This window comes from Chiloscyllium plagiosum, chromosome 6, assembly GCF_004010195.1.
Source record: "Chiloscyllium plagiosum isolate BGI_BamShark_2017 chromosome 6, ASM401019v2, whole genome shotgun sequence".
Taxonomy (NCBI): Eukaryota; Metazoa; Chordata; class Chondrichthyes; order Orectolobiformes; family Hemiscylliidae; genus Chiloscyllium; species Chiloscyllium plagiosum.
The window spans coordinates 120,511,253-120,522,363 of NC_057715.1; the positions used below are offsets into that span (position 1 = coordinate 120,511,253).

The 11,111-nt window shown below is 44.8% G+C and overlaps 1 protein-coding gene across 4 annotated transcripts in view; it reads left to right on the top strand.

The window, feature by feature from the left end:
• Positions 1-11,111, top strand: part of ogfod2 (2-oxoglutarate and iron-dependent oxygenase domain containing 2) — a 27,855-nt gene that overhangs the window by 12,456 nt on the left and 4,288 nt on the right. The gene's annotated exons all lie outside the window — the stretch shown is intronic.

The window sequence follows — 11,111 nt, forward strand, 5'->3', positions numbered from 1 at the left end:
TGACTGTGGGAGGAAACCGGAGCACCCGGAGGAAACCCACGCAGACACGGAGAGAATGTGCAAACTCCACACAGACAGTTGCCTGAGTCGGGAATTGAACCCGGATCTCTGGCGCTGCGAGGCAGCAGTGCTAACCACTGTGCCACCGTGCCGCCCATGGGGTTTCAAGTACAGAAATCTTTCTCAGTGGCAAGATAAGTTAAGAAGGCTTTTAAGCAACAGTGTGTGGGCACCATGACTTTATTTGTGAAAACGTAAAGCGTAAAAGCAAGTCGGTTTTAGTAAACCTTTTATAAAACACTGAGGCCTCAGTTGTAGTATTGTCTTTAACCTGGACACCACACTTTAGGACAAGTGTCATAACCTTGGAGAGGGTGTAGAGGCATTTTCTTAGAAGAGACTGAAATACTTCAATGACATTGAGAGACTGGAGAAACTGGGGATTTGCTTTCCTTGGAACAGCGAAGGGCCTTATGATATTGAATAGAGCTGTTCAAGATCGAGGCAGGTTTGAGAAGCCATTTTCATTAACAGAAGGACAAGTAATTACAAGACACAGTTCATGGTAATTTGGACAGAAATAGGCAGCATGAGGAAAGACATTTCTAAACCGTGTGTTGTGTTCCCTTGTCCATTGATCAGAAAGGTGAATGGAATATTTAATCATTGATTTCAAAAGGAAATCAGAGAAATATTTGAAATGATATAAAATTAGAGGCGCCTTGCTGTGCTAAATGTGGCACTGTATTTTAGAAAATTATAACAAAGACTACACTTGGAAGTGTTGGTTGTAAAAGGATTTGAATGGTGTGATGTAAATTCTTGTATCTATTGAGCAAAATGTTCTTGTTGCTTTCAACCTGGATCCCATCTGAAGGTGTGCCATATTTGTTACAGATATTTTCGAATCAACCCGGTAGCTCAGTGGTTAGCACTGCTGCCTCACAGCGCCAGGGACCCAGGTTCGATTCCAGTCTCGGGTGACTGTGTCTATGTGAATTTGCATATTCTCCCCGTGTCTGTTTGCTCCCACAATCCAAGGATGTGCAGGTTAGGTGAATTGGCCATGTTTTATTGCCCATAGTGTTCAGGGATGTGTAGGTTAGGTGCATTAGTCCGAGGTAAATGTAGAGTAATAGGGTAGGGGTGGGTTACTCTTCAGAGGGTCGGTGTGGACTTGTTGGGCCAAATGGCCTGTTTCCACATTTTGAGCTGTTATTGGACCCCTCTGGAGCTGTGGGACATGAACCCAGGCCTCCTGGCTCAGAGTTAGGGACATTACAATTGAGCCAAAAGATCCCTATTCAGGAATGTTACAGACACATTGGGCAACAAAAAAATACACTCTTTCGTAACAAATAACCAATACCGTTACCATTTCCAACTGTCTCACTGTGAATAAACCCACTACTCACAGAATGCCGTGGTTCAATAAGGCAGCTCACCCCCACCTTCTCAAGGGGCAACTAGGGACAGGCAATAAACACTGATCCAACCAGTGACACCCACATCCCATGAAGAAAAGGGTTCCAGACAATGAACCCTAAATCACCAACAAAGAACAAAGAGCCACCTCACATTTCTCAATGGGAACAAGATAAAGTCATTCAGTATTTTCCATTCATGAATTATTGTATGGCACAAAACCAACCAATCAAAATACATTTCTCTATCTCCTGTCCATGGATTAAGACCTAACCAACGTAGTGATTTCATAAATTTAAAAAGAAATACGCTATTGAATGGTATAAACTTGGAGAGAATTCTCAGGACATAAACACTGCCATAAATGGACGTGTTTCATTAGCACCGTCCCAGAGTCACTTTCACATCTGTAAGGCTGGTCTCTGCCTATCTCCAATCCCTCAAGTATTACCAAGTATTGAGTGTGAAGCAGGTTCTCTGTTGCTATTTCTCAGGCTGTGAACCTGTATTATAGACAGAGTAGGGAAAGGTTTCCTCACATAAGCAGGATCAAATTGAATAGGAAGACTTGCATTTCCATAGCACTTTTCATCACTCAGAATGGATTAAAGCACTTTCCGGCTGATTAAGCACTTTTTAAAATGTAAAGGTTGATGCAATGTAGGAAATGTGGTGATCCATTTGTGCACAGCAAGTTTCCAAGAACAGCAGGTGATCAATACCTGCTGATGTTTCAGGGAAAACTGAAAAACTGCAGATGCAGTAAATCAGAAATTGCTGGAAAAGCTCAGCAGGTCTGGCAGTGCATGTGGAGAGAAATCAGAATTAACGTTTCCGGTCGCATGACCGTTCCATTGGACCCAGCTCTTATTTCTCTGTAACTGCTGAGCTTTTCCAGCAATTTCTGTTTCTGTTGTTGGTATTTCAGTGAAGATGGTTAAGCCGAGAGAGATGACCCTTCATCTGAATTTGGCTTTTTAGGTTGGATTTTGTATATTGATTTCAAATTCCCAACTAGCTACAATGGGATTTACAATCAGCCTTTGGAGTATATCCCTCATACCCAATCACTGTCCTGGCATTTATGAAAGGACAGACTGGGTCTCACTTTAACACTCAACTGGAGGACAGTGCCTCCAGCAGTGAAGCACTCCCTCAAGGCCTGCAGTTCCCAAGTCTCTGGAATGGAGCACGAAACCACAATCCTTTTGCTCTCGCTGTACCTGGAGTGCTATCGCGCACATCTGAGTGACTTTCCAACCGTCAAAATCATTGTGACTTTGCTTTTTTTGTAAACTACCAGCAATAAAACACTGGTTAACCAATTAAATATTTACATGCAAAGCCCACTCAGAACATAGAACATTCCAGCGCAGTATAAGCCCTTCCGCCCTCAAAGTTGCGCCGACCTATGGAACCAAGCTGAAGCCCATTTAGCCTACACTATTCCATTCTTGTCCATATGCCTATACAATGACCATTTAAGTGCCTGTAAAGTCGGCGAGTCTACAACTGCTGCAGGCAGTACGTTTCACACACCTACTACTCTCTGAGTAAAAAAACTATCTCCGATATCTGTCCTATATCTATCACCCCTCGATTTGAAGCTATGCCCAATCGTGTTATCCATCACCATCTGACGAAAAAGGCTCTCACTGTCCACCCAATCTAACCCTCTGATTATCTTATATGTCTCTATTAAGTCACCTCTCAATCTTCTTCTCTTTAACGAAAACAGCCTCAAGACCCTCAGCCTTTCCTTGTAAGACCTTCCCTCCATACCAGGCAACATCCTAGTCAATCTCCTCTGAACCCTTTCCAAAGCTTCCGCATCCTTCCTATAGTGCGGTGACCAGAACTGCAGGCAATGCTCCAGTTGCAGCCGCACTAGAGTTTTGTACAGCTGCAGCATGACCTCACGGTTCCAAAACTCAATCCTTCTACCAATAAAAGCTAACACACCGTATTCTTAACAACCCTATCCACCTGGGTGGCAACTTTCAAGGACCTATGTACCTGGACACCGAGATCTCTCTGCTCATTTACACTATCAAGATTCTTACCATTTGCCCAGTACTCTGCATTCCTGTTACTTCTTCCAAAGTGAATCACCTCACACTTTTCTGCATTAAACTCCATTTTCCACCTCTCAGTCCAGCTCTGCAGCTTATCTATGTCTCTTTGTAACCTACAACATCCTTTGGCACTAACCACAACTGTACCAACCTTAGTGTCATCCGCAAATTTACTAACCCATCCTTCTACGCCCTCATCCAGGTCGTTTATAAAAATGATAAACAGCAGTGGACCTAACAACAGATCCTTACAGTACCCCACTAGTAACTGAATACCAGGATGAACATATCCCATCAACTGCCACCCTCTGTTTTCTTTCAGCTAACCAATTTCTGATCCAAACTGCTAAATTACCTTCAATCCCATGCCTCTCTTATTTTGTGCAGTAGCCTACCATGGGGAACCTTATCAAACACCTTACTGAAATCCATATATACCACATCAATCGCTTTAACCTCATCCACCTGTTTTGTCACCTTCTCAAAGAACTCAATAAGTTTGTGAGGCATAACCTATCTTTCACAAAACTGTGTTGACCATCCCGAATCAACTTATTCCTCTCCAGATGATTATAAATCCTATCTCGTATAACTTTTTCCAACACTTTACCCACAACTGAAGTAAGGCTCACTGGTCTATAATTACCAGGGTTGTCTCTACTCCCCTTCTTGAACAACGGGACAATATTTGCTGTCCTGTAGTCTTCTGGCACCATTCCTGTAGACCACGATGACATAAAAATCAAAGCCAAAGGCTCTGCAATCTCCTCCCTGGCTTTTTGGAGAATCCCAGGATAAATCCCACCTTGCCCAGGGGCCTTATCTATTTTTATACTCTTCAGAATTGCTAACACCTCCTCCTTGTGAACCTCAATCCTGTCTAGTCTAGTAGCTTATATCTCAGTATTCTCTTCAACAACACTGTCTTTTTCTAGTGTGAATACTGACGAAAAATATTCATTTAGCGCTTCTCCTATCCCCTTGGACTCCACGCACAGCTTCCCATTACTATCCTGATTGGCCCTAGTCATTCTCTTATCCCTTATATACCTATAGAAAGCTTTAGGGTTTTCCCTGATCCTATCCGCCAACAACGTCTCATGTCCCCTCCTGGCTCATCTTAGCTCTCTCTTTAGGTCTTTCCTGTCTACCTTGTAACTCTCAACCACCCTAACTGAGCCTTCGCATCTCATCCTAACGTAAGTCTTCTTCATCCTCTTGACAAGAGATTCAACTTCCTTAGTAAACCACGGCTCTTGCGTTCGACAACCTCCTCCCTGCCTGACAGGTACAGACTTACCAAGGACACACAAGTAGCTGTTCCTTGAATAAACTCCACATTTCTATTGTGTCTATCCCCTGCAGTTTCCTTCCCCATCCTATGCATCCTAAATCTTGTCTCATCACATCGTAATTGCCTTTTCCCCAGCTGTAGCTCTTGCCCTCCGGTGTATACCTATTCCTTTCCATCATTAAAGTAAACAGAACTGAATTGTAGTCACTATTACCAAAATGTTACAAATACATTAAGGCTAACTCGGGAGAGAATAGAACCCCTCAAAGATCAGCAAGACGGCCTTTGTGTGGAGTCGCAGGAGATGGGGGAGATCCTAAACAAGTATTTTGCATCAGTATTTACTGTGGAAAAGGATATGGAATATATAGAATGTAGGGGAAATAGATGGTGACATCGTGAAAAATGTCCCTATTATAGAGGAGAAAGTGCTGGATGTCTTGAAATGCATAAAAATTTTGCATCAGTATTTACTGTGGAAAAGGACATAGAATATATAGAATGTAGGGGAATAGATGGTGACATCGTGAAAAATGTCCCTATTATAGAGGAGAAAGTGCTGGATGTCTTGAAATGCATAAAAGTGGATAAATCCCCAGGACCTGAACAGGTATACCCTAGAACTCTGTGGGAAGCTAGGGAAGTGATTGTTGGACCCTTTGCTGAGATATTTATATCATTGATAGTCACAGGTGAGGTGCCGGAAGACTGGAGGTTGGCTAATGTGGTGCCACTGTTTAAGAAAGGTGGTAAGGACAAGCACAGGGAGAACTAGCCATTTGGATACCGAACTGGCTCAAAGGTGGTGGTGGAAGGTTGTTTTTTAGATTGGAGGCCTGTGACCAGTGGAGTGCCACAAGGATCGGTGCTGGGTCCATTACTTTTCATCATTTATATAAATGATTTGGATGTGTGCATAAGAGGTACAGTTAGTAAGTTTGCAGATGAATCCAAGATTGGAGGTGTAGTGGACAGCGAAGAAGGTTACCTCAGATTACAACAGGATCTTGATCAGATGGGCCAATGGGCTGAGAAGTGGCAGATGGAGTTTAATTTAGATAAATTCAAGGTGCTGCATTGTGGGAAAGCAAATCTTAGCAGGATTTATACACTTATTGGTAAGGTCCTGGGGAGTGTTGCTGAACAAAGAGACCTTGGAGTGCAGGTTCATAGCTCTTTGAAAGTGGAATTGTAGGTCGATAGGATAGTGAAGAAGGCATTTGGTATGCTTTCCTTTATTGGTCAGAGTATTGAGTACAGGAGTTGGGATGTCATGTTGTGGCTGTACAGGACATTGGTCAGGCCACTGTTGGAATATTGCATGCAATTCTGGTCTCCTTCTTATCGGAAAGATGTTGTGAAACTTGAAAGGGTTCAGAAAAAGATTTACAAGGATATTGCCAGGGTTGGAGGATTTGACTATCAGGAGAGGCTGAATAGGCTGGGGCTGTTTTCCTTGGAGAATCAGAGGCTGAGGGGTGACCTTATAGAGGTTTATAAAACCATAAGAGGTATGGATAGGATAAATAGACAAAGTCTTTTCCCTGGGATAGGTGAGTTCAGAACTAGAGGGCATAGGTTTAGGCTGAAAGGGGAAAGATATAAAAGAGACCTAAGGGGCAACTTTTTCACGCAGAGGGTGGTATGTGTAGGAATGAGCTGCCAGAGGATGTGGTGGAGGCTGGTACAATTGCAACATTTAAGAGGCATTGGAAGGGTATATGAATAGGAAGGGTTTGGAGGGATATGGGCCGTGTGCTGGCAGGTGGCACTAGATTGGGTTGGGATATCTGGTTGGCATGGATGAGTTGGACTGAAGGGTCTGTTTCCATGCTGTACATTTCTATGACTCTATGCTCACCTAGCTCCAAATTTAACGCCTGGCCGGTTCATTACCCAGTACCAAATCTAATGTGGTCTCACCCTTGTTGGCTTGTCTACATACTGTGTCAGGAAACTCTCCTACACACATTGGACAAAAACTGACCCAATTAAAGTACTTGAACTATGGTATTCCAAGTCAATATTTGAGAAGTTGAAGTCCCCCATAACAACCACCCTGTCACTCTTGCTCCTATCGAGAATAATCTTTTCTATCCTTGCCTCGACATCTCTGGAACTATTCGGAGGCCTATAGAAAACTCCCAGCAGGCTGACCTCTCCTTTCCTGTTTCTCAGCTCCGCCTATACTACCTCAGCTGACAAGTCTTCAAACGTCCTTTCTGTAACCGTAATAATGTCCTTGATTAACAGTGCCACACCCTCCCCCTTTTACCATTGTCTCTATTCTTCCTGAAATATCAAAACCCCGGAGTCTGCAATAATCATTCCTGTCCCTGCTCTACCCACGTCTCTGAAATGGCCACAACATCGAAATCCCATGTTGCAAGTTCACCCACCTTATTCCGGATGCTCTTGGCGATGAAATAGATACACTTCAAATCAACTTCTTGCTTGCCAGTGCCCTCTTGTGACCCTGAAACCTTATTTTAGACCTCACTACTCTCAATCTTCTCTATACTCGATCTACAATTTCGGTTTCTATCCCCTGCTGCATTAGTTTAAACCCACCCGAATAGCATTAGCAAATATCCCCCCCACCAAGATATTGGAACTTCTCTGGTTCAGGTGAAGACCATCCTGTTTGAAAAGGTCCCACCTCCCCCAGAAAGAGCTCTAATTATCCAGGAATTCAAGACCCTCCCTCCTGCACCATCCCTGTAGCCACATATTCAACTCCTCTCTCTCCCTATTTCTCACCTCACTAGCACATGACACGGGTAACAAACCAGAAATAACAACTCTGTTCTAGCCTTAAGCTCCTACCCTAGCTCCCTGAATTTCTGCCTTAAATCCCCATCTCTCTTCCTACCTATGTCGTTGGTTCGTATGTGGACCATGACTTGGGGCTGCTCCCCCTCCCCCTCAAAGATACCAGAAACACTATTTGATACATCACGACCCCTGGCACCTGAGAGGCAACACACCAGTTGTGAGTCTGTCTCGTTTCCACAAAACCTACTGTCTGTTCCCCTAACTATGGAGTCCCCGATGACTAATGCTCTGCTCCTCACCCCCCTTCCCTTCTGAGCAACAGAGACAGACTCTGTGCCAAAGATCTGTGCCCCATTGCTTACTCCTGGTAAATCGTCCCCCCTCAACAGTATCCAAAATGGTATACTTGTTGTTGAGGGAACCGGCCATGGGGATCCCTGCACGCACTGCCTGTCGGTTCCCTTTCCGTCCCGTGACGGTAACCCATCTACCTTCTTCTTGCACCTGAGTTACCTCCCTGTAACTCTTCTCAATAACCCCCTCTGCCTCCCGAATGATCCGAAGTTCATCCAGCTCCTTCTCCCGTTCCCTAACGTGGTTTTCGAGGAGCTGGAGTTGGGTGCACTTACCGCAGATGTAGTCAGCAGGGACACTAGTGGTGACCCTTACCTCCCACGTTCTGCAGGAGGAACATTCAACTGCCCTAACCTCCCATTCCTACTATTCTAAATTCCCAACAAGCCTACTGAAAACCAAAAGAGAGGAAGAAAAGAAGACGGGCACTGCTGTTCAGAAGAAGAAAACTCGTAGGGCCACAGTCACAGGGGATTCTATTGTGAGGGGAGTAGATACACGTTTCTGTGGGCAAAAACAGGACTGCCGGATGGTATGTTGCCTCCCATGTGCTCAGGTCAGGGATGTTACCGATCAGCTGCAGAACATTCTAAAAGGGGAGGGTGAACAGCCAGTTGTCTTGGTGCATATAGGCACCAACGATACAAGTAAAAAACAAGATGAGGTCCTGAAAGCAGAATTCAGGGAGCTGGGAGAGAAGTTAAAGAGGAGGTCCTCAAAGGTAGTGATCTCGGGATTACTACTAGTGCCACGTGCTAGCCAGCATAGAAATAAAAAACAATAGGTAGGATGAACACGTGGCTTGAGAGATGGTGTAGGAGGAAGGGGTTCAGATTTGTTGGACATTGGGACCAGTTCTGGGGAAGGTGGGACTATTACAAAATGTACGGTCTACACCTGAACCAGACTGGAACCAATGTCCTTGGGGGAGTTTTTGCTCCTACTGTTGGGGAGGTTTTAAACTAATGTGGCAGGGGACTGGGAACCGAAAGAGAAAACAAGTAGGCAGCGAGGTGGAGACTGTAAGAATTATGAAGGTAGCATCAATAAGGGGAAGAGTAGCAGAGAGCAGGTGAGCGCAAAAGAACATGTGTCCTGAAGTGCATCTACTTTAATGCAAGGAGTATAGTGGGTAAGGCAGATGAACTTAGGGCTTGGATTGGTGCCTGGGAGTATGATGTTATTGCAATCACAGAGACTTGGTTGAAGGAAGGGCATGATTGGCAACTAAATATTCCAGAATATAGATGCTTCAGACAGGACAGGGAGGGAAGTAAAAGAGGGGGTGTAGTTGCATTGCTGGTCAGGGACGATATGACGGCTGTGCTAAAGGAGGACACTATGGATGCTTGGGTAGTGAGGCATTATGGGTGGAGCTGAGAAATAAGAAGGGCTGGAGCAGTATGTCAATGAGGGATGGGGCCATATTGGACCTGGTACTGGGGAACGAGCCAGGACGGGTGGTAGAAGTTGCGGTGGGGGATTTTTTGGGTACAGTGACCACAATTCTGTAAGTTTTAGAATACCTGTAGATAAAGATGAGAGTGGTCGTAAGGGAAGAGCACTAAACTGTGCCAAGGCCAATTATATCAAAATTAGGCAGGAGCTGGGAAATTTGGATTGGACACAGCTATTTGAAGGGAAGTCCACATTTGAGATGCAGGATAGGCATCTCCCGTTGAAGGCAAAGGATAGGAAAGGCAAGATATGTGAACTGTCGATGACAGGAGAAATTGTACGACTAGCCAAGAGGAAAAGGGAAGTGTACATCTAGCCAAGAGGAAAAGGGAAGTGTACATAAGGTCTAGGCAACTAAGAACAGAACGGGCCCTGGAGGAATATTGGAAGAGTAGGAGAAGTCTTAAACGAGGAATCAAGCGGGCTAAAAGGGGTAATGAAATAGTTTAGCGAGCAGAATTAAGGAGAATCCCAAAGCATTTTATTCTTGTATAAGAAGCAAGCGGGTAACTAGAAAAAGGATTGGTCCACTAAAGGATAGGGAAGGAAGGCTGTGTGTCGATCCTGAGAGAATGGGTGAGATTCTGAATGATTACTTTGCATCAGTGTTCACTGAGGAGAGGAACATGAATGTTGAGATTAGAGATAGACGTTCGATTACTCTGGATCATGTTGACATAAGTAGAGAAGATGTGTTGGGTAGGCTAGAGGTTATTAAGGTGGACAAATCCCTAGGACCGGATGGTATCTATCCCAGGTTGCTGAGGGAGGCGAGAGAGGAAATAGCTGGGGCCCTGACAGATATCTTTCTGACATCCTTAAACACTGGTGAGGTGCCGGAGAACTGGAGGGTTGCTCATGTTGTTCCCCCAGTACAAGAAGGGTAGTAGGGATATTCTGGGTAACTACAGACTAGTGAGCCTGACATCGGTGGTGGGAAAGTTGCTGGAGAAGGTACTGAGGGATAGGGTCTATTTATATTTAGAAAAGAATGGGCTTATCAGCAACATGGTTTTGTGCGGGGGAGATCGTGCCTTACCAACTTAATAGAGTTCTTTGAGGAAGTGACCAGGTTGATCAATGAAGGAAGGGCTGTTGATGTCATATAGATTAGATTACATTACAGTGTGGAAACAGGCCCTTCGGCTCAACAAGTCCACACCGACCCGCCGAAGCGTGACCCACAGACCCATTCCCCTACACCTAACACTACGGGCAATTTAGCATGGCCAATTCACTTAACCTGCAGATTTTTGGATTGTGGGAGGAGCACCCAGAGGAAACCCATGCAGACACAGGGGTAATGTGCAAACTCCACACAGAGAGTCGCCTGAGGCAGGAATTGAACCCGGGTCTCTGGCGCTGTGAGGCAGCAGTGCTAACCACTGTGTCACCCATATACATGGACTTTAGTAAGGCACTTGATAAGGTTCCCCATTGTAGACTAATGGAGAAAGTGAAGTCACATGGTGTGCTGTGTGTTCTAGCTAGGTGGATAAAGAACTGGTTGAGCAACAGGAGACAGAGAGTAGTAGTTGAAGGGAGTTTCTCGAAATGGAGAAAGGTGACCAGTGGTGTTCCACAGGGGTCAGTGTTGGGGCTATTGTTGTTTGTGATGTACATAAATGATCTGGAAGAGGGCACTGTTGGTATGATCAGCAAGTTTGCAGAAGACACGAAGATTGGTGGAGTAGCAGAAAGCATAAGGGACTGTCAAAGAATACAGGAGG